At 51.4% G+C, this 23,910-nt stretch overlaps 1 long non-coding RNA gene across 1 annotated transcript in view; it reads left to right on the top strand.

The window, feature by feature from the left end:
• Positions 1–5,486: 5,486 nt before the first annotated feature.
• Positions 5,487–23,910, top strand: part of LOC144733900 (uncharacterized) — a 29,768-nt gene continuing 11,344 nt past the window's right edge. The window contains exons 1-3 of the long non-coding RNA XR_013588453.1: positions 5,487–5,802; positions 7,856–8,127; positions 9,611–9,808. This is a non-coding gene — a long non-coding RNA (uncharacterized LOC144733900). The remainder of the gene's footprint in view (positions 5,803–7,855; positions 8,128–9,610; positions 9,809–23,910) is intronic.

Raw genomic sequence — 23,910 nt, 5'->3', positions numbered from 1 at the left:
TCAATTTACTGTACCTACAACAGCCCATCATTAACAGGGGAATTGTCGGTAAGCGAACACATTGGGCTCTAAATCTTGACTCAAAGCTTTCGTGACTGCAGGAATTCATATTATTTGGGTCTTTCGGTAAAGTCACGTAGATGGGTTCAAAGAAAGGAACAAAAACAAATTAAAAACTACGACGTTTCGACCACAAACACGTCGTTAGGCAACGATCACTTGTGTTGTGATCGAAACGTCGTAATTCTTTTGTTATTTTTTGTTATTTTCTTTGAACCTATCTACGTGACTTTACCGAAAGACCCATAGAAAATTGGGCTCTATGGAGGCCTCTCGTTAAGAGATTAGTCGTTAACAGGGTGGCTCGTTAAGAGGGGTTCTACTATATGTGTTTGCTTTCCGTTAGCCCTCGCAAATGATTGTTTACCCTCTGAACATGCAATGCAACGGTTCCACTACACACGAACTTTGGCGTTCAAGTTCGAATTCCCCCAACCCGTCAGTCGACCGGCTGCAGAATAGCTCCGGGGTTTCTTTGCCCTAGGATCTCTGGTGGCACATAAACTAAAACTACAACCCCATTACTACTGAGCTATGTAGCTCTACCTGGCTATGACAAACGATAGCTCGACGAAGTGGCTATCATCATCACGTGGAAAATTCTAGTAGCAGCCACATTCTCTAAACCAAAGCCGTAATTATGCTCAAAATGCCCCCCCCCCCCAATATATTTCTATAAAATAGATTTCTGTTTATATTATTGTGGTTATGGTTACAATATATTAATCTCTGCCATTACATACAATTAAGCAAGAAAAGGTAAAAAATAAATAAACAGAGCAATATAATACAATACATTCTAAGACATTATTGTAAAAAATAAATAGAAAGTCCATCCTATGTGTTAGTGATTTTTTTCATATTTTAGGCAGGAAATGGCATTGAATTCGTTTTTAAATTTGGTTTTTTTTCTGGGGGGGGGACCCCCAGACCCACTGGAAGATTGGATCCCCCCCAATGTTGACTCCATGGCTACGGCATTGCTCTAAACGCATGTCGATTCTAAATGTGGAGAGGAAAAACCGGAGGACCCGGAGAAAATCCACACGACCACAGACATGCAAACTCCAAATATTACAGCAGGCGTCAGGGTGGGTATCGAAATCATGACCCTCCTGTATATCAGGCGAGGTAGTTAACATCTCCTAGCCACTGTGGCGCCGTGATGCCCACGTTGGGTGGGCATCGGTGACGTGGCCGGTTAAACCGCCCTCGACGGCGATACGCATATGCCCCCAGTACCAACAATCATAACGTCATTTGAAGCTTTCGTGACTGCAGGAATCCATACTCTTTGGTTCTTTCGGTAAAGTCACGTAGGTATCAAATAAAATAAATCACGACGTTTCGGGCACAACACAAGCGTCTATCATTAGGTGGGAAAGCACCTGACACAAGCGTCCATCATCAGGTGCTTTCCCACCTGATGATGGACGCTTGTGTCAGGTGCTTTCCCACCTAATGATAGACGCTTGTGTTGTGCCCGAAACGTCGTGATTTATTTTATTTGATACCTGCGTGACTTTACCGAAAGATCCAAAGAGTAATCATAACGTGTTCAACACCAATAGCAGCAGATACAGCTTCCGTAACTCGCAACGGTGGCTACAACACTATAGCAGCAGTTACTAAAGCAAGCGTAGCAGACGTCAACTACAGTAGGAGGCAGCATAATCGGAATATGTATTTATACCGGAGACAAATTACGTGGGAGAAAGTAGCGACAGCAGATGCAACGGTTTTAGCAGCTGTCACTGAAGCCTCGGCAGATACAGCAACTATGGTAGACACAGCAGCTCCAGAAGACAGCAGCAACAGCAGCTATAACAGACAGCAGCTACAACAGACACAGCAGCTACAGCAGACACAGCAGCTACAGCAGACACAGCAGCACCAGCAGAAACAGCAGCTACAGCAGACACAGCAGCACCAGCAGATTCCAAAGAACACAGGATGAGATGTTACTATCCTTTGTGCAAGCACTTCCAAGAGTTCATGAACAGTGAGCCTGGTGAAATTTGGGGAGCGCATCGTCAGTAGTGAACCTTTGGATCCTAGGGTGTTTCGGCCTTTCATACTATACACCCTCCCCAAAGGCGGCCAGCGACAGGGTGATCAACCCTACGCTTGCGTCCCATTCCCAATTAGTTATAGGAGTTGCCTTGTTGTTGATAGCCAACATCCCATGGGACTATGCATGGCAGGGGTGTCCTCCTGCAGTCACGAAAGTTTTAAGTCAAAATTTACAATGAGTATATTATCGGAGCACGTTTGTTTGCGCATTTTGTCACAGGTATTTGTGGTTAATGCAGACTCGATGATGCCTTGCAATGATATGGTATCTATTTGGTGTCTGAACATCTTGACACAACTCCTGTTTTATTGACAGAAAGGGTATAATGCCTATATAAAGCCTATTCTTTGTTTCATTATGAAGTTAATGAGTTTCCCCACTTGCCGTGCTGGCTATTCAATTTAGGGGCCATCCATAAATGACGTCACGCGATTTTTGACAATTTTTGACCCCCCTTCGTCACACGGCGTCACAATAAGTCAGACCCCCCCCCTCAAATATGACGTCACAAAGCTCTGCCCCCCCCCCACCAAAAAAATGCTTCAATTCGCTTTAAACTATTGTCATTGTAGTGTGTATTTGATGTGGCGCTGTACTCTGATGTTGTAGGAGAAAACATTTATTAAAAAGTCGATTTAATTAAGTAGAACGTGTTGTCTATATCTTCTTGGTTCTTTCGGTAAAGTCACGTAGAATGGAAATAATAAAATAATTAAAATTAAACATAATAAAATAATTCTCACGACGTTTCGGCCACAACGCAAGCAGCCGTCCTCAGGTGAAGAACAGGTCTGTCGAGAAGACATAGTCTGAATGACACACTCCAGGCTTGGAGCGACTATTTAAGCTGGGATGGAGGGGGGAAGGGCGCCTTTACAAAATAATTTGCATATCAATAGGAATTTAGCATATTTATGGGAAATGCAGATATGTGATTAGTACTACTTGTGAAATGCGTAGGAGGTTTGGCGGGGGTTTTAAAATCATTATGCCCGTGCATTATGCAGGGTTAGCAGCATCAAAGGGAGGGGATAGGGGTAACATTAATAAAGGGAAGGAATGTTAATAGTATGTAGCTGCAGTAATTAAACCACCACGTAAACAACTAAAGTATAAACTACATAGTATCATCAGTATACTGAATATACTTTCCAATAAGCTGAGCTACTAACAGTAAGTAATACATTACAATTCTATGTAGCAAAATATATAATATGCTTCCAGCTAAACTTTGTTCTCTTACATCACACGAGTCTACACCGTACTATATACTGCCATAGACAAACCCAACATTAAATTACATACTGTATTACTATACAACGCCCTATACCGTATACATTGTAATATTACACTATGTATTATTCTACCCACCCTAATGTATATCACACTGCTGTATATTCACTATACAATTACGATACTATATATTACTTTGTATATTGTATTAAACATTACAATTTTATACTATTTATTATTATACAATCCACTATACACTGTACCATTGACCGTCACTTTAAAGATACTAAGAGGAAGCAACGAAATATGTCAATGGGAGAGTAGTAATAGGAGACTTGCAGCGGAGCAAAGAATCCATTCCTTGCGGAGAATACAAGATATATAGTCAATGCCAGTGAGTGGAACCCGGTCTGAAAGTCACCGTAAACGTGAACACAATCAGTTAAGATCCGAGATGAATCCCTGCAGTCACGAAAGCTTTAAATCGTGTTGTCTATATTTAAAGTTGCGCATTTTGATGTGACGTCACATTTCTCAACCCATCCCACCTTCGTCACACATCGTCACAAATGTCTGACCCCCCCCCCCTAGGTGCGTGACGTCATTTATGGACGGCCCCTTAGGGGAAATAAATCAAACTGTAATCTCATATTCCTGCCACGCTTGTACACTAGCTGGCCTACAGCCTGCGCACACTATTCAGCTCGCACCCAATCTTGCAACGGACTTTTTTTCAGTCACAAATCATGTAGTCTTCTAGGTCGCGAAACACCGATGGTATACGGTCTCGAGCGACTTCTAGAGTCCCGAGTACCAGTAGAGGCATAGGCAAATCCCCATTTTTCTGTCTCTGCACGTAAATGAAATCAATTGTGAGTATTGTGCACGGTACCGATAAAACGCTTCTCTCAGGTCACCTTATAAAATCCGTTTTTGGCGGCCGTGACACGAACGTGAGGGATCACGCAGAGGGGACGGTAAGGGGGTCCACGTATGGCACAAAGTACCATGCCCAGGAACATGATTACTAAGCAAAGGCGCCCGAGGAAGAAAGGCAAAAGGGGACTGGGTGAAACATGCACGAGATACCGGTCGGTGCCAAAGAGTAAGGGGAGAGGAGAGGGGATATATATTCATTTTTTTAATATATTTAATATAAATTCGATTATTTGGCTGCTGATATAAATTTCCAAGTGATGATGATAAGCCACTTCGTTGAGCTGCTATCATTTGTGATAACGTTCTGATCCCATGCCCCTAACTGGACATCTGTGAGAAAAGAGCATTGTAGCTCATCGGATTCCTCCTGCAGGATACATACAGTTTCTGATTCTGAAGGTGGTGGTTATCAACTCCGCCACCACAGAAAAATGTGTTACCACGAGTCTCGCATTAGAGGGCGTGAGCATGGCAGGTGGGTGAGTTGAGTAGGTGATAGGTGGGTGGGTGAGTGGATGGGTGGGTACCAAAGGTGGCAAAGTCGGGTTTTTTACAATCGGGTTTAATTGTCTTTTATATTAAACCCGATCATCTGAGATTGGGAGAAATCCGGTTTAATTGGTTCTAAAAGAAAAAAATGATGCCTGCCGCTGGAAAAATCGGGTTTTTTTCACCCATGGTGGGTACGTGTGTGGGGAATTCGGTGGGTGGGTGAATGTTTGGGTGGGTGGGTGACTGGGTGGTCGGTGGGTGATTGAGTGGGTGGGTGAGTGGGTGGGTGGATGGATGGGTGGGTACGTGTGTGGGGAAGTTGGTGGGTGGGTGAATGTGTGGGTGACTGAGTGGGTGAGTGAGCGGGTGAGTGAGCGGGTGAGTTTGAGTGGGTGGCTGGGCGAGTAAGTGGGTAAAGTGGGTGATGTTGAGTTGACTGCAGTTGAATTGTTTATTTGCACTGCAAGTTCATCGATAAAATCTGATTTACAATTACAGAGTCAAGAAACAATGACATTACAATAATCATCAACTGGAGAAATGTTTGTGCACCTTAAATTAATTGTGCTGTTTTGCGGGTGGGGGACATAACGGTCACGTATTGAAGCTACATCGCTGCGTTTTGTTTCAGCGCTGGAGGAATATACATTAAAAACTGTGCAACAGCCAGAGTCACGAACAGCAACTTTGAGTCGAACACAGGGAGAGAAGCAGTCTATTTTAATTCCTATTACTCAAAACCTGACCTCTATTTGGTCGACAATGTATTCACATCCAACGTGATCGATTCGAGTTCTTTAAAATCGCTTGTCACCATAAGCGTCGGTTACATGGTCGAGGACTTTGCCTTCAGCCTGTCTGGAAATGAGTTTCAAAACAACGCGGGGACATCCATTGTGTCGATTACTTGCAGCTATGGATTGTGTACCGTTGTGTCAAGGCAGGGAGTTACCAACAACATTTTTCAACAGAACGTGTGTCCACACACTGGAGCCGTTGTAAAGGTACGATTCATGTGTTAGTTATTATTGGTCGATAACATGTTTATCTTGAAGGTGAAGTGGTCTCATTGAACACTTTAGAAGTGTAGCCGTCACCGTTGCCGTTGTCACAATAACATTCGGTTATATGTTGACGGACACCGCATCATCATACGGCGCTTTCAGATGCTGCTGCTGCTTCTGTGGCCGTCTGGAATGCTCTTCCCTTCCGATATTAGAAAGCCACTGGGAGCTATGATGCACTTTAACATCATCGTCTATATTTACAAACATCCTTCTTTAGAATTGCTGATTGAAAGAAGTTGAACACACACACATATGGGTTAAATGACAGCGTGTACCCCTCCTAACGGCGAAAATTGGTTCCACGAAACCGGTCGTTAAGTGATTTGGTCGTTAATAGAGTATCGGAAATACACGTTAAAGGCTTAATTCGTTCCGATATCGAAAGTTACAATTTTTCACGCAAAAAACGTACTCTATAATATTTAGACAAAGTATATTAATGCATAAAGATACTAACAACGTTATATACACATAATATTAAAAGAATAATGGTTAATCAATGCATTAATTATTAGATACTGTACCTACAACAGCCCGTCGTTAGCAGGAGAATGGTCAGTGGTCAAAATAAAATAAATTAAAAATGAAAACAACTAAATTAAATCACGAAGTTTCGGGCACAACACAAGCGTCCATCTTCAGGTGGGGACAAAACAGCGAAAGAACAATCGCTTAAGTATGCATAAGAGATGGCTGCGACGAGGGATTATATAGCTGCGGGGGGGGGTAGAGGGGGGGGGAGGAGCCAGGGTGAGTGGGGGCGGTGTGTGGGCTGGGAGGTGGGCATGGAGTTCAAACTAAAGCTTTGTGACGCAGTGGATGGATGGCGGAAGTTGAGCTGGTTAATAAGAAAGCTAAGTTAAGCCGATTCTAGATTTTAAGTTTCCGTGACTACAAGGATCTATACTCTTTGGTTTTTTAGTAAAGTCACGTAGGTGAAAATAAAATAATATAAAAAATGAAAACAACTAAACTAAATCACCAATACACTACAGTACTATAGACTGCTATACATTACACTATTATACACTCCACAATACACTACACTACTATACTCTAAATTACACTATACACTACGATACTATAGACTACTATACATTAAACTATGATACAGTACACAATACACTGCTATACACTACTATACACTTCACTATTATACACTACTATACGCTATACTATTGTAATAATACTCTGGAGACGGTTTGTGGAATTGGTCCTTTTATTTACTTATCTCAGTTCACAAGCACTCCCCGTTGCTGGCAGGCAACGGGAAATGGGCAGACAGCTCGCAAGAGACGCACCGCCACGTGGCACTCGGAGCCCCGCTCGCGCGTGGCCCCGCTCTCTCTTCATTCCTTGTCTGACCACGTGTCCCTCGGCTCTTCCCTTATTTAATGCCTGGGTCACGTGGTACGCTCCAGCCAATCCTAGCCTGCGCTGAATGTTCCAGATTCCCCCATCAACTCCCGGGACCACGCCCCTGACTTGTCTTCCCATTGGCTGAGGCCAAGACCAGCAGAACCAATCATCCTAGCTGACATCCCTCGATCACGCCAGGGCCATGCTCCCAGGCTCTCCCCCCATTGGCTGTAGAGCAGGACCGGCAGAGCCTATCACCACGTGAGCCGGACATAGGCTCTCATTACACTATTATACACTACACTATACACTGCTATAAACTACGCAATACACTACTATAAACTTTGCTACACAATTCTAAACACTGCACAATACACAACTATACCCTAACACTACTATAGACTCCTATCCACTATAATATAACACACTACACTATGCACTGATATACAATACACTACTATACACTACAGTATACACTGGTATACACTACACAATATACTACCATACACTAAACTACTATACACTAAACTACTATACACTACACTATACACTACACTATACATTACTATACAATACACTACTATACAATATGCAAAGATTTGCTTTATAAAAATGGATCTTTCTTTTACAGGTGCAAAATGCATTGCTTGGAGTCGAACGTAACATATTCAATAACGTAGAGAGTGCAGACTATGACCTGTGGGTGTCTTTGAGCGATCCCGGACATCAGTTGAATGCCACCGAGAACTCCTGGTCAGTAATAAGAGAGGTGGATGTGCTGGCTCGGATCAAATACCCCGAGTATGTTCGATGGAAGCCTTTTTTGAAGGACCTCAACATCAGCTGTGAAGGTGTCAACAACTGCAGTGGTAATGGCGCCTGCACCTGGCAAAACCACTGCAGGTAATGGCGCCGCTGTCTTTGCAAAATAACGCGCCCCCACTGCTTATTTGCAGCTACCATGAGGTCGGGTGGTAACATTTAAGATGTCGAAATCTACCTATTTTAATGGATAGTAGTGGTGGCACGGAGGCTAACATATGTTATCTCCCTCGCCTGGTATATAGGAGGTCGTGATTTTGATCCCAACCCTGATGCCTGCTGTATATTTGGAGTTTGCATATCTCTCTCCCCATGGCCGCGTGGATTTTTTTCTCCAGGTCCTCCGGTTTTTTCCTGCACATTTATAAACATGCGTTGAGATTATCTAGATGATTTGGCTGCTGCAATACAAATGACAACTCTAATATAAAATCCTCATAGCCATGACGAGCTCACGTAATCATCGTAGCCGCGTCTTGGCACTTCTGGCAAGAAGTCTTGTCGAGACCATGGCAGTGGCTCAAATCGAGTTCGGTGGCTCAATCAGTCACCCCATGCGATACCGTCCCCTCTATAGACTCCTTTGTTTTTGCCCATGCGCGCTCTCGCGCCCACACTTCACGCACAGAGAGCTCCCTGGAGGGGGGGAGAAGGAGTTTAGTAGCGGCGACACCCCCATTTTTGTACATGCACCAAATTAGAAGGCCTCTAGCAACAATCGACCAGGGATTGATATAATTCCAGAGAAATGTATTACCAACACCTCGTGTTGTGAATTGACCGCTGTTGTGCGCAACGTCGAAATGCCATCACTCATCACAAAAAAATCAACAGCCACTCGCATGGCCTTAAGCGTGTCGCATATCTATTGTGCAGTGATAATATTATGCGCGAACGAGCTTTCGCTACAACTGAGGATTAACTCGGATTAAAATTTTCGGAGCTCTGCGTGAGTGCAACACATGACACTGAAGCTGGATATAGCATGTGACCGCTTACTGATTTGCAAAGGGGGGATGTGGGAGCTTTCAGGAGGTAGATCGGTAGAGGGAGTGAATCAGATAGCCATGTGTGTAATTACATCAATTTTTAACCCCTTGTCCCATGCCCGATAACGTCTCCAAGTCGCAGGGTGGTGGGTGGGTGTCCCATTCACTGCCAAATCTCGGAACGCGAGAGCGGATCTCAGTGTTAGTTTTATGTAGATAGGCGTGGTAGTTGTTTTTATAAGGACGTTGTACTGTACTAATTGCAAAGAAGCGTAGTGACATGACTACTGCCACTTTACGATAGCCAGCGCCAAAACTGTACCACATGCCCCTCCCCCACGGCCTTTTGGGTGGGAGTCTTGCTACGGATTTTAGATTTTTTTCGGTTTCGTTTTGATGACGTATGCACATTACGTCAATGGAATGGAATTAGAAGGAAAAACCAATGACGTACACATTAGTCATCAGAAGCAAAAACTGATGTACACACTCGTCATCAGTTTTTGTCCGATTAATGATGTAACCGCCCTACTCCCGTCCACCAACCACCCCTATCTCCCCTACCCTCTCGGCAGGTGCTATCCTGGCCACGCTGGGGCTGCGTGCGAGAAGTTTGTCTGTGACAATGTGCAGCAGTGCAACCGACGGGGCCGCTGCGTGGGGCCTAACTGGTGCTCGTGTGATGAGGGCTGGACGGGAGCAGCGTGCACCGAGGTCTCGTGCGCCACCGTCAACAACTGCAGTGGCCGCGGGGTCTGCTACGCACCTGAGTCGTAAGTCGTGCGGCTCCGTTGTATTTATATGGTAGGGCTGATCGTGAGGCCACACCACTTAGTGGCACATTCTAGGTTCAGCAACAGCGCCTCCAACTCCTTCTCTGAGTGAGCAGAAATGACCAGATCATCAGCATACTTAACATGGTTGACCAGTAGAGAACCATACCCAGGCATTGATCAGTCCCCCCTTGTATCCTTACCAGATGGAGAATCCTCCGTTGCAGCCATAGAATGCTTCATGAACTAGGATGTCGCACCGCAAGGTGAACAGGGAATAGCTCCGACTCGTGGCCACATAGTTTAACCCGATCGTGAGCAGAAAGTCAGGGACTCTAAAAGCATGAAGAACAACTAAGAGCCCAGGCCTATTGATGGTATATTAGGCCTTGACCAGGTCAATAAAGCATAGATGTAGGGCCTGTTAAAATTCCCTACACCTCTGCTGTAGCACATGGTGAGAAAATAGGGCATCTGTGCATGACCGCCCTTGCCTGATACCACACTGGGGCTCCACAAACCTCTCCTCAGCGTGCCTGGCAAGGCAATGTTGAATAATCCTTGCCAGGACCTTTCCCGGCACACTGAGGAGGGAGATGCTCCTGTCGTTGTTACAGTCTGTGTGGTCCCCCTTCTTAAAGAGGGGGAACACAAGGGCATCCTTACAATCCTGCAGAACCACTCCAGTGATCCAGACTGTTATTATGATATCATATACGGCAGTCTACACACAAATTCCGCCTTCCCTCAGCATTTTGCTTGGGGGATAATCTCAGCCCAGCTATATCCTTGTCTCAGACTTCCGCACCTCAACAGATGGAACTTCAGCCAGCTACTCACAGGGGGTAAATACCTATTACAATATTTGAGGCACCGCAGCCTCAAGAGGGTCATCCCCACTTTGCCCAATGATGTTTTCCAGACTGAGGGATTCCCCCTCCCCCAAGACCTCACAGAAGTGTTCAACAAATCTGCACATCTGTTCTTGGGGGTCGGAGATCGGATCACCTTCCTTTCCCCTGATGATGGTGATAGGTGTGGTGCTGCAAGTTATTTTTTGATGGAGTTAAAGAGTGATTTATGATCACGGGCTACTGATGCAGACTACATCTTTTTAGCAATTAGTGACCACCACCTATCCTTGCAGTGCCACACAGCTCTCCGAACCTCTGAGTGATGGCCGAGAGTGGGTCTGTCGCTTTTTCTCAGCCAGCCGGAACACCTCCTCGATCAGCCAGGGTCTCTGGGGAGGTTTGTACCATGTACCCAAAGCAGTCGTTGCAGCTGCATGAGCCACAGTCATAAACCTTGCCCATTTCCCCTAGGCATCAAGAGGAGGGGGGGGGGACGATGCCAACCCCAGCTGCAAGCGATGATGTAATTCTCGCTTGCAACTTTCATCAGCTAGCTGAGACCAAGCTACTGCAGATTTGAATGGGGTCCTAGATTTACACCGCAGTGGAAGAATGGCAGGTGCATCTTACAGATGACAAACCAATGGTCAGTGGGCAGATCAGCTCCATGGTAGGTCATGGTGTCAAGGACACTATATAGTCCCACAGATGTTCTTGTAGAACCCGGCATGCATACATTATGTTGTTTGGATGATCCAATGCCAGAACAGCGTGTTGGTAATTGAAAGCCCATGGGCTGCACAGAAGACTAGCAGCCTTCTACCATTGTTATTGAGCTGATCTGGCCGATGTCTTCCAATCACTCAAGCCCAAGTGCCAGCATCATTACCCACTTGGGCATTAACGTTACCCAACAGGATTACTCTATGCTGAGTGGCCACTTTAGCTATCACCTGTGACAGGTCATAGAAAGCATCTGACTCATCGGCCTTGCCTGCATCCCTCCACTGATATTCATCTTCTGTGGGGGCAAAAATAACCACAACCACCACCCCTCGCGTCCGGTTAATAGGAAGGCGAGCCCACAGTAGCCTGGGACTTACAGCTTCCCAAACCTCACCGCCACACTCCCACACCCCCTTCATTCTTTTGTTCAAAAGTAGAGTCACTCCCAGTTGTTTGCCATTCTCCTGCCCTGAGCAGAGGACTCTCCACCCCTCATGGTGACTGGAGCCAGAATCAGTCCACCAGGCCACCTGATAGCCGCAGAGGTCCAATCGGTACCAGTCCAGCTCCCGACAGAAGAGTGGCAGGTTCTCCTCTGCAGTGAGCGTTCAAACATTCCATGTGACCACTCGCAGTGATTTTTTGCTGTTTCTGGAGGAACCCCGAGGGTGGGGGCACAGTCTCCTGGCTACATCAAATGGGGTTTGGCCAAAAGACGTCATAGATGCCTGTCGCCCGTGAGCCTCTAGCAGCAAGCTTGGTTAGATTTTTTTAACGTAGTTTAGTGGCACTTAGGTTGAAGGTAGAGGGATTGCCAGCACCTTACACCTGTCCAGAGTCTCTTTTTTGCCGCTGTGGTGGCTACAAACGCCATAAGGGGAATGTCCAATTGAAATTGGCCCTCCCCCCATATTACTGTTCACCACAGCGTTATCATCCGGCACCATCAAGGAGGTAGGGGGTTGTTTTTTGCCGGACATATATATACTGTGACGAGGTGAAAGTTTAGGATCACACCCTTGGCTTCCCTCTTGTGTCAGTTATAGCTGGTGAGACCGGTTTTAGGGGAATGGGTGTGTATACCAATTTACCGGCTATAAAAGGGAGGGAAGTAATCCAAGTGAGGGGAGCCATCAGCCACCGGCCACTGGCCCCACCGAGTGGAGCAAGGGAGTCTGATCCACTGCTGGAGTGGAGAAACCAAAACCAGGGCTGCAATAGCCTCAAGCTGTGCAGCCCCAGAAGCTGTGAGCGTGCTGAGAGGTATACAGTCTCTACTGCTGGAGTGGGTTGGGGGTGACACGCCACACCCAGGACCACACCCAGAGCCATACAGAGGGCTCTATCAACAGTTGGAGTGAGGAGAGACCACTTCATGAGCTGGGTGAGAGGTGTCGACTGTCAGAGGGCGGGGACTCGCTATGCCGAGAACAACTCGACATCAATAGCTGCAAGGGTTTCCTCTTCAGCTTCCACAGATAGGGCAACTATTTCGAATCATTATGGTACATTTACACACGCGTGTGTACGTGTGTAGGACTTGAGAAAACACGCGTCACGTGTTGGGTTGTGATACGACATGCGGCGGACAGTGAGGGCAAACGGGGATACAGGGAGCGGGCGCCATACAGTTGTTATTGCGCCAATTAAGGGGGTGAGGTAATTAAGGGAGGCCTGCAGGTGTCCGGGGGTAATTGAGGACGCAGGCCGGTGATTGGTCGAGAGGGGTGAGTGTCTGAGATTGGCGACGCGGTGCTACGACAACAACATCACGTGACGCTGGGGGCTGGGGGGCGAGTAGCGAAGCGGGGGATGACCTAATTGATTGGAGCAAATTAGTTCGGGGATAAAAGCAAAGACCGTGGGGAGAAACGGGAGTTGTTGGAGTTGCAGTTGGAGTTGAGTTGGTTGGTGCCTGAGACAAGAGACAGATAGAGGAAGAGACGGATCAGCAGACAAGAGAGTATAGTATACGATAGCAGCAGACAAGAGAGTATAGTATACGATAGCAGAAGACAAGAGAGTATAGTATACGATAGCAGTAGACAAGAGAGTATAGTACGGTAGCAGTGGACAAGAGAAGATAGAGTATGGTAGCAGCGGATAAATAGAATAAAGTACAGGATAGCAGCGGAGTAACGGACCTTGGTAGATAAGTTACGACGGAGTGAGACGGCAGGGAGAAGAAAGAGCGACCGAGCTGGAGAGAGAGAGCAGAGAGGGAGGTCGCTGGAGGAGAGGACCAGAGAGCGAGCGAAGCCAGCGGAGGGGGAGTTGTGCATTGGAAAGAATGGAGGGACATTGTGCGATGCCGACGGAGGAGATGTGAACTATACGCGTTAATAAAGAACCGAGAAAGACAGAGAAGCTGTCGCGTCAATACGAGTCCTACACGTGCGTAACTTTTTTTCCCGGAACAGTTTTTTCTCCGATTTCGGATTGTGACACGTGCGTGTGACATCAACACGGGGTGGAGCTTAGGCGTACGCTTTTGATGTTGAGCAGGTGTTCTTCATTGGCTTTTTTATGTTGAGCAGGTGTTCTTCATTGCAGTATTCTTCTTTTCATTGTATTCTTCTTGTGTTGTTAATGATGTCCTTGTGTTTTTCTCGTGTTATTTTTCATTGCGTTCTTCATCGCAAGGCTACTGGGTGGCCTTTAGTGTGAGTCCCTGACGTGCCCCCCCCCCCCTCGCCAATCATCATCAAATCCAACCCACTAGTTTCAAATATGTGGCAATGCTCCTCACACTTCTAATGATATATTTTTTGGCAAAAGTTCCAACACCCTCCCCCCCCTCTGAAAATGAGTAAAAAACACTTATGTACAACAAGCCCTTACCTCTCGCATGTTTAGGGGCCGTCCATAAATGACGTCACGCACCTGGGGGGAGTTTAGACATTTGTGACGAGGGGGGGGGGGGGGTGATAAATGTGACGTCACATTAAAATGTGTAACTTTAAATAAATATAGAATTGTTATAACACTCCTACAACATCAGAGTGCAAAACCACATTAAATATGCACTACAATGCACTACAATGACAATAGTTGAAAGCGATTTGAAGCATGTTTTATTTTCAAAATGGAAATATGGTTTTGGGGGGGGGGGGCAAAGCTTTGTGACGTCATATTTGAGGGGGGGTTTACATTTTGTGATGCCGTGTGACGAGGGGGGGGTCAAAAATAGTCCAAAATCGCGTGAAGCCATTTATGGACGGCCCCTTAGCTACCACGGCTCCTGCACTTTCGCGCCAAATGTATCGAGGTGCAGAAATCACTAGTCGCCCCCTCCCCCCTGTGGTGGCTCGATCATTCGCGGTTGACCGTGAGATCGCTGCTGTAGAGCATCGTCTCTGCACTGCTCGCGATGACGCTGCTGCCGCCACCAAGGAACAACCCGCAGCACCGTCTCGTCTCCGTCTTGTGTCTGACCTGTCTCCGTCTTGTCTCAATCTTGTCTCCGTCTCCATCTGGTCTCCATCCTGTCTCTACCTTGTCTCTGTTTAGTCTGCACCTTAACTCAATCTCGCCTCATCTCCCAAGCGGCTCATCGTGGGTCCCAGGTCACCACGTGGTGGTGTTCCCAGCCTCCAGTCAGAAGGAGGAGGCAGCAAGGTTCAGCCAAACGCGATTTCTGTTCCTGTAGTAGTGTACAAATACTGTACATGGACACTACGGGTACAGTACTGTACAATTGTAGTGTCGTAAAGGACAGACTTCTAAACCTATTTATGGCACACACTGTTTATTATCTTAATACACAGTCCCTATCACACAAAGGGGTATATGGTCCCCTCACCCGTTACCCTGAGAAGGTACAGCCTCCGGACCTTGCAGGCTATCTAATCTCCCTGCTATCCCAGCGTCCTCTGGCTTGGACCTAGGGGATCTCTCCCTGACCATTGGTTACACTGAGCCCTAGCCCTGATAAGGGCTGGAGGGCTTGGTCCAGGGTCCTAGATGTCTTCGGCCGACTTGGGTCTTCGTGTAACAGAACTGGCCAAGAGCTCTCAACGCTCTGGCTTTTATACCTGTTCGTGGCCGGGTTGTCCAATCCCCGGCCACCTTGTGGAACCCTCCGATTGGTCCTTCCCAATCTGGCGTTTGGGTCCTAACTCACCCCATTTGACCCTGACCATTTGATTGAGCGGGGAAACCTTGTTTACGATCCGCTCTCTCAGTTTGCGAACGGCGAGTAGTTAACACCACTACATCACTCCCCCCTTCAGAAGCCTCAGCTGTCCCGGCTGTTACAAATGTAATGCGGGCGTAAGCGACCTTCCGGATGTGACGTCACGGGGGGTGGAGTCATGTGACGTGGGGGGAAGGTTCGGAACCTTAAGCGGGTAAACCGGAAGGGGAAGGGAGTCAGGGTGTGAGCGGAAAAGAGTGAGGCCACGCGGGCGAGTGTGGAGAGGGGGGGCGCCGACGGCCATCGGGAGCCAACCCCGAAGATAAGAGGAAGCTGCGGAGTGGTGTGCAGCTGCAGAGGAGACAGCCAGGAGGGCTGCGTGTTAGAGGCAGCGGTGTGGCTGCCAGGAGGAGCTGCGGAGAGAGAGAGAGAGGGGGCTGCTTGTTAGAGGCAGCGGTGTGGCTGCCAGGAGGAGCTGCGGAGAGAGAGAGAGAGAGCAAGAAGCTGTCAGAGCTGCGGAGGGAGAAGAGCAGCAGCGAGTACAGCCAAGGGGGGCTGTGTGAGAGAAACAGCAGCGGAGCTGCTGTTGTGGATCGGGCCGACATTGGAGTCAGCACCGTGGAGAAGCTACAGAGTAAAGACAGCCGTGTGGGTGTACAGCACGAACCGAATAATAAAGGACACTGAGCCAGACATCGTGGTCCAGTCGTTTATTACACAAAGAAAAAAAACCCCCATCAATGAACCGATGTGTGTGCCAAAAAAAACAACAAGAACCACAAGAACAACAAGAACAACAAGTTCCCCAATATAAATACCCCCCTGCCCCCCCCCCCCAATAACACAACATATGTACACGGTGAGAGACAATCACCAATAACGACATTCGCGACGCAACAACCCATGCAGCGTTCCACTGCAGAAAAAAACGATGGTCAATCATGAAAACCGATGCGATTTAGCCCACGTATAATTCGCGGGCCCATCGTAGGGGATGGGTGTCCTCATCCGGGTTGCAGGCTGGTCAGGCAGCCTGGAAAAAATGTCGGTAGGGACAGGAGGCATCTCTACTCTGCGGAGACTCTTGGTGCAGACGGGTCAGGTAGCCTGGCAAACATGTTGGGTGGGTCAGGAGGCCTCTCTGCGGAGCCTCTTGGTGCAGACAGGTCAGGCAGCCTGGCAAACATGTTGGGTGGGTCAGGAGGCCTCTCTGCGGAGCCTCTTGGTGCAGATGGGTCAGGCAGCCTGGCAAACATGTTGGGTGTGTCAGGAGGCCTCTCTGCGGAGACTCTTGGTGCAGACGGGTCAGGTAGCCTGGCAAACATGTTGGGTGGGTCAGGAGGTCTCTCTGCGGAGACTCTTGGTGCAGACAGGTCAGGCAGCCTGGCAAACATGTTGGGTGGGTCAGGAGGCCTCTCTGCGGAGCCTCTTGGTGCAGATGGGTCAGGCAGCCTGGCAAACATGTTGGGTGTGTCAGGAGGCCTCTCTGCGGAGCCTCTTGGTGCAGACGGGTCAGGCAGCCTGGCAAACATGTTGGGTGGGTCAGGAGGTCTCTCTGCGGAGACTCTAGGCGCAGGCGGGTGAGGCAGCCTGGCAAAAATGTCGGGCGGGTCAGGCAGCCTGACAAAAATGTTGGGTGGGTCCTGAGGCCTCTCTGCAGAGACTCGTGGCGCCCCCCGGTTCCCAGCGGCAGAACGCGGCTCGCACGACTCCATCAGTCCCGCATAATCTGTGGGAGGAATGACACGTCTGCGCCGTGGATTAGGTACCAACGGGGCGACATCCGGCTTGTCGGACACATCACATGCTCGGCCCTCGTGTTGTGAGTTTGACGCAGAGCAGCGCGGAGCAACAAATGGCTTGAAGCGAGAAGGGTACACAAACCAGTGACGCTGTGCCCAACGGATTTTAATACATTGTGGTCGTACATACTCGACGACTTCAACCGGACCCCGCCATGGCTTAAGGAGCTTTGCTGATGTGGACACCGGCACCTGGGGGCAATGAAGCCATGCCCTATCACCTGGTGCCCACTGGTGCATGGACGTGCAAGGGGCTTGCAACCTCGAATTGGCCCGCTGGCGGGAGGCGGAATTTTCAATCGCCGCATCACGTGCCTCAGACAGCTTCCGGAGATTGAAGCGTAAATGATCAGCGAGCTTCGATGACCGTGGAAGCTGCTCTATCCCAAGCCGAACGTCAGCGGGAGGAATGGCCTCCCTGCCATACATTAGGAAAAACAGGGAGAACCCCATCGCTGCATGTGGCGCCATGCGGTAAGCAGCGAGGACCCCTGGGATCTTCAAGTCCCAGTCTACGTGGGATTCATCACCCTGATGGCACAGCATAGACGTGAGGGTTCAATGCAGCTGTAGGGGCCGCTGGTCCCCGAAGTCCCTCCCTGCTCCTTGCCCATGGCAGGGGCTCCGCCGTTCGCCGACCCCTCGCTACTCTGCGAGCAGCTGCTGCTGTCGCTGGGCTCATAGCCTGTCGGCTCCCCTCCCTGGTCCGTCCCTCCGCGAGCTCGTGTGAGAGGCATAGCTCGCCGCATGCTCTCGTTCACCTGTAAACGCTGCGTTGTCTCTCCACCAATCACGCGCTCTAAACGGGGGTCAGGGGTCGGAGGGCGAATGACGCTACCCTCACACCGCGCGAGTCCCTGCGGCGATAGACGGAGTTGGTGCCTTTGGACGCACCGACCCCTTCCCCCACGCTACGAGCGCACACACCTGCACACACGCGACACCCACTCGTGCGCCGCTCTACGCAGCGCTCCTACGTGGCGAGCCACTGTGTACACAGCACCACACGCGTTCCCACTTCTCAGCGAGATCACACGGGACACAGTCAGCTATTAAGGATTTATCGTTTGCTACCTGGGACTGGTTGTTGAGTCAGTATGAGTCGACGAGGCTGGCCTATTCTACTACCCCTGGACCTATTCCCTACTTATCGGCTATGATCCTAATTCCCCTTCTTACTCATGGCGGTCCGTTGATCCCGTGCTCGCAGCGTACCTCGATGCGTTTCACGGACGTCCGGGTCGCTGGGCTGGAGAGCGTCTTGTCGCCTGGTGCTGGAGTAAGAGAGAGATCTCCCCTTTTCGCCCCCTTTTTATCCTTCCTACATCAAAGAGATGCGGCTCCGAGCGTGGTGGCTGCTCCCTCCCAGTTTTTCTTTAACAAAGGGCGCGTGCCCCTCCGCGCGCGTGTGTCGGTTTCGGGCGCCCTTCTATGCTAATCAGATGCGCTGCGTGTGCGGCATTAATTCTAATTAATCCCTTTCTCATGCATGGCGCCTTGGTCATGCACATTATGCAGCGGCGTCCATCACAACGGCCTGCTGTGGAAGTTAAGCGCGGAGCCTCCGCATGTCCCCACCACCTGCCCCATCAATTGCGCACTATGCGCCCGAGTCGCCTCTCTGATTATTTGCAATTCCAGCCCTATCCTTTAACTTCCCTAGCAATGGCACCTACGCACTCGAGCCCGCTTTGGCACGCTAAACTATGCTGCCCCGTCCCTCCTCTGCCTGTCTCGTCGATCCGTGGGGGTGTGTGTGGGGGGATGCGTTTCAACCGTGGTGGCCGAATGCCCTTCGCCGCGACCATACCATCTTAAGGCCGGTCACAGCGCCGCGGTGCGAAGTAGCGTCGGGGGAGGTCGTCCAATTCCCTGGTCGCCGGAAACCGTGAAAGTTAATCCCGATAAGGGGTTTCTCGGATTAAAACCGATCGGCCAGGTGACCTCCCCTCGGAGCTCTGTGGGGGGGAGAAATGCGTGCGGGTGTGTTCATGTGAGGTGAGGTGAGGGGTACGAGGGGTTGGCTCCGTCGCTTGGTGGTGGCGAGGTCGGGGATGGGGCGCCTGCCGAACGGCTTCGTGGCGGCGGCATCACATAGCCCGAGGTGCCAGTCCCCGTCCCGGGTTGACTGGAGCACCTTGCTTGGGCCGCGCCCACGGGGAAACGCTGCGGGGTCCGGGGGATCCGTCCGGACCTCGTGGCTGGTCTCGGGGCGGGTGGCTCCGTCCTCTGTAGCTCCTGCGGCGGCCTCCTCCTCCACTCCAGCGGCTCTCTCTGTCCCTCGGTACCTGCGGGCTGGGGCACAAACTCAGCAGCAGAAGGGTTTAGGAGCCGTCGCCCGCGTCGTCTCCTGACTGGATCGGGGCGTCTCTGGGACCCGGTGGGGCCCATGTAGTGTGCGAGGCCCCCCAACACGAGGAGTGCGGGTACCCCGGGATTTCGGGGCCTTCGGGTGACGGGGTTCTCTCTCACCGGGGCCGCTTTGCATGGTTTTAAGCGGCGGACGTTGACCACCGTCTCCCGACCCCTCTCCCCGCCATAGATTAGTACCGTCCAGGGGGAGATCTGCCACACCACGACCCAGGGTCCCCGCCAGTAGGTCGTCAGTTTCCCCACCTGCCCGGCCCCGACGCGAGGGGTGTGTAGCCATACCTTAGCGCCTGTCAGGAATCAAGGGGGTTCCATGCGGGGTTGGGCGCCCTGTTCCTGCCGCCTATGCGTGGCTTCCCCTTGCGGGTATGCTCGGCCTCGGGCTTCTCGCAGGGTCCCCATCAGGTGTTCCACGAGGTGGCTTCCCTCCTCCGGCTGGGGGGAAGGAACGCCGAATAGCAGTTCTGCGGGTAAACGAGACTCACGGCTGAACATCATTAAAAACGGGGTTTGTCCCGTCGACGTGTGTACGGTGGTGGCGTAGGCGAAAAGGGCGTAGGGGAGGTGTTCGTCCCAATCCCGTTGATTTGCGGCCGCCATACGTTTGAGTTTCCCCGCTAGGGTCTGATTCATGTGCTCTACCATACCGTTCGCTTGGGGGTGGTACGCTGTGGTTCGGTCATTCTGGATTCCGAATTCTCGGCACAGTGCCTGGAACAGCTCGGCCTCGAACTCGGTACCCTGGTCGGTAAGGACTCGTTCTGGGATCCCGTGCTTAAGTACGTAATGCTCCACGAATGCCCGGGCCACCACCAGGGCCGTTTTATCAGGGATGGCCACTGCCACGGGGTAGCGGGTGAAATAGTCTACTGCGACCAGGATATACCGGTTGCCTCGATGGGACCGCGGGAATGGCCCCTGTAGGTCGATCCCGACCAGCTGGTTCGTGCGGCTGACGCGGAACGGCCTTAGGGGTACCCGCACTGCTGACAGGCGCGGCAGCCCTGTACCCAGGCGGCCACGTCTTGTGCCAGTTTGGGCCAGAGATACTGGCGACGCAGGGTCTCTCGAGTGCGTCGTTCCCCATCGTGGCCCCCGAGTGGGTGGTCATGCACCAGCCGTAGCAGCTGGGGTCACACCTGGGCAGGGACACAGATGCACCCCGGCTGGCCGGCCTCGGTTAACTCCCGTACCACCCCGTTCTGCACACACAACCGGCCATACAAACCGCTCTAGGGTCCTGGTAGGGCGCTCTTTTTCTCCTGTAGTGCCGCCTCCACTGCCACCAGATCCGGATCCCGCTGCTGGGTCTGTCTCAGCTGCTCGTCGCTCAGGCCCGGGAAGGCGCAGCCGACATCCTCCTGGATCCGTCCGATTGGGGCGGGGTGATCCACCAGGTCCCGAGCCGTGGGACCCGCGCTTGCCGGGCGGTCGACGGGATCCTCGGTGCCACCTGTGAGGGTCTCTGTGGCGCACACTGCACTCTCTCTCGCTGGGGGGGGAGTCAGTGGCCGCGGCTTCTCGGGGTCCGTTGCTTGCCGGCAGCGTCCCCCCGTGAAACACGGGCAGGCCTCCTCCGCCCTTGTCTCAGCGTATACCGTGGGCCGCCTCGACAAGGCGTCCGCGTTTGCATGCGTCCGGCCAGCCCGATACTCGATTTGCAGGTTGTACTCCTGCAGCTGCGCCAACCACCGGGCCATCTGCCCCCGCGGCTCCTAGAATGTAAAAAGAAACTGCAGAGCATAATGATCAGTGCGTATGCGACATTTCCTGCCGTACAAATACGGCTGGAACTGCTTACATGCGAAAATCACGGCGTACAACTCTTGGCGGGTCACGCAATAGTTCAGTTCGGCCCCACTCAAGGTCCGGTTGGCGTACGCGATGACTCGTTCCGTCCCATCCTGTACCTGTGACAACACCGCGCCCAGCCCGCTGCTGCAGGCGTCGGTGTCCAAAATAAAATCGGTGGTAAAATCGGGGAAAGCGTGGGTGGGGGCGTGGGTGAGGTGGTCTTTGAGGGTGGTGAAGGCCGTCTGGCAGGCCCCTGTCCACTGATTGGGGTGCTTAGGGGAGGTGAGTTGGGTGAGGGGGCGTGCAATCTCGCTGAATCCCTTTACAAATCGACGATAATAGGTGGCGAGCCCCAAAAATGATCTGATCTCCGTCAGATTCCTTGGCCGTGGCCACTCCACTAGGGCGCGTACCTTCTCCGGATCGGAGCGTACGCCTGCCTCGCTGACGCGATGCCCGAGGTACTCCACTTCGCATTGTGCGATGTAACACTTACGTGGCTTAAGCTTGAGATGAGCCGCTCGCCGTCGTTGGAATACCTCTCGTAGCCTGGACCAGTGCTCAGACAAAGATCTACTGAACACGATCACGTCATCCAAGTAAATCAGGCACTGTTCCCATTGCAAGCCCCGCATCACCAAATCCATCAGCCGCTGGAACGTCGTGGGCGCATTGGTGAGTCCGAACGGGAGTACTCGAAACTCGAATAGTCCCATCGGGGTGGTGAATGCGGTTTTTGGCCGATCCTCCTCCGCCATCTCCACCTGCCAGTACCCGGACGCGAGATCGAGGGTGGAAAAATATCGCGCTCCGGCGAGGCTGTAAAAAGTGTCGTCGATGCGGGGTATGGGGAAGGCGTCGCCGAGTGTGACTGCGTTCAGTTTACGGTAATCGACGCAGAACTGGGTTGACCCATCCTTTTTCGTTACTAGTACCACTGGGGCTGACCAGGGGCTTGCCGAGGGCTGAATTATGTTATCGCGAAGCATGTCCCCAACCGCCTCTTTGATTTGGGTGCGTTCGGGTGCGCCCACTCGGTACGCAGGGAGTTTGATGGGTTGGTCTGCACCGGTGTCAATTTGGTGCTTAACAAGGTCGGTCCCACCCACGTCCGAGTCGTGTTCACTGAACACGTCGGCATACTCCCGCAGTAACTTGTGCAGCCGATCGGCCTCTCTCTTAGGTAAATCCGCCCATGGTACATGTAACGCGTCGAGCAGGGGAACGACCTCGGCTCGGGGAGTCGGGCCGACTCGCCAGGCCAGGTCCTGGTCCCACTCAGAACGACCGGGGTCCTCAGCCCAGAGTGCGAACACCAATTTGTCAGAGTGGTGTGCGTGCAGGGGGTGTACGGTGGCTATCGGGGTGCGCCGTTGTAGTATCGCTGGGGTACTGTGGGGGTTAAACATCCGCATAAACAATCGGTCCCCATCTGCGTTTACCAACGTGGCGGACTCCACGACCCCATATCGTTTTGCCAACTCCGGGTGAGGAGTTAGCATTACCTCCCCTGATGGTCGGAGCGCGGGGTCGGTGGGGGATGTTGCCACCGGCACAAGCATCTCGGTGAGCGGCCCGATGGTGACTGCCGTCGCCAGGATAGCGGCCACAGGTGCGAAGCGGGGGCGCATCGGCTCTCGTCCCAGGAACGGAATCCGCTCGCCGTTGCTTTCCATGGTGGCGCATCGCTGGCGGGGTTGCACGTTGAGTCCCAGCTGTTCTAGGAGGTCGGTACCTGCAATACACTCGTGACACAACGCACTCGACACGTGGAACTCCTGGGTGCACACCTGGATGCCTATGCGAACCTCTAGGGTGGCTCTCCCCAGCAGCCCCATTCCTGCTCCGCTCGCCGTGTGCAGCACGCGGTCTGGGGCCTGCAGGTGACGCACGTCGACCACGATCGCGCTGCAGTGCGCTGCACTCACGAGCGAGGCGACCTCCCCCGTGTCCAGCAGGATTCGGGTACGCATTCCGTTTACCTCCCCTTCCACCAGCGACGTGGCCCCCGTGATCGCCGCCACCAGCTCCCGTAGCCAGTCGCCAGGAGTCACCGTTTCCGTGGGCGTTGTTGCTGGAACCTGTGTGGAGATCACTCGCTCGCCATTATTCTCATTATCGTCTATTTGTATCGGGACCGCGTTGATTGCACCCCTAGTCGGTCCACGCTCTAGGGGGCGTTGGAGTTTAACCCCCGCGTCTGCCTAGCTCGGGTGATTTTAGGACAGTCTCTCACTAGATGCCCTCGGCGATCGCACATATAACATGTCCGGGGAGGGGGGGTGGCTCCGTAGCGGGTCCCCTGTCCGCTCCCTCCCAGTTTTGTTTTAGCAATGGGCGCGTGCCCGTTCGCGCGCGTGTGTCGGTTTCGGGTGCCCTACTATGCTAATCAGATGCGCTGCGTGTGCGGCGTTAATTCTA

The sequence above is a fragment of the Lampetra planeri genome, chromosome 48 (genome assembly GCF_965212315.1).
Source record: "Lampetra planeri chromosome 48, kcLamPlan1.2.h2, whole genome shotgun sequence".
In the NCBI taxonomy this organism is placed as follows: domain Eukaryota; kingdom Metazoa; phylum Chordata; class Hyperoartia; order Petromyzontiformes; family Petromyzontidae; genus Lampetra; species Lampetra planeri.
This window is presented reverse-complemented; position numbering and strand designations above follow the sequence as displayed.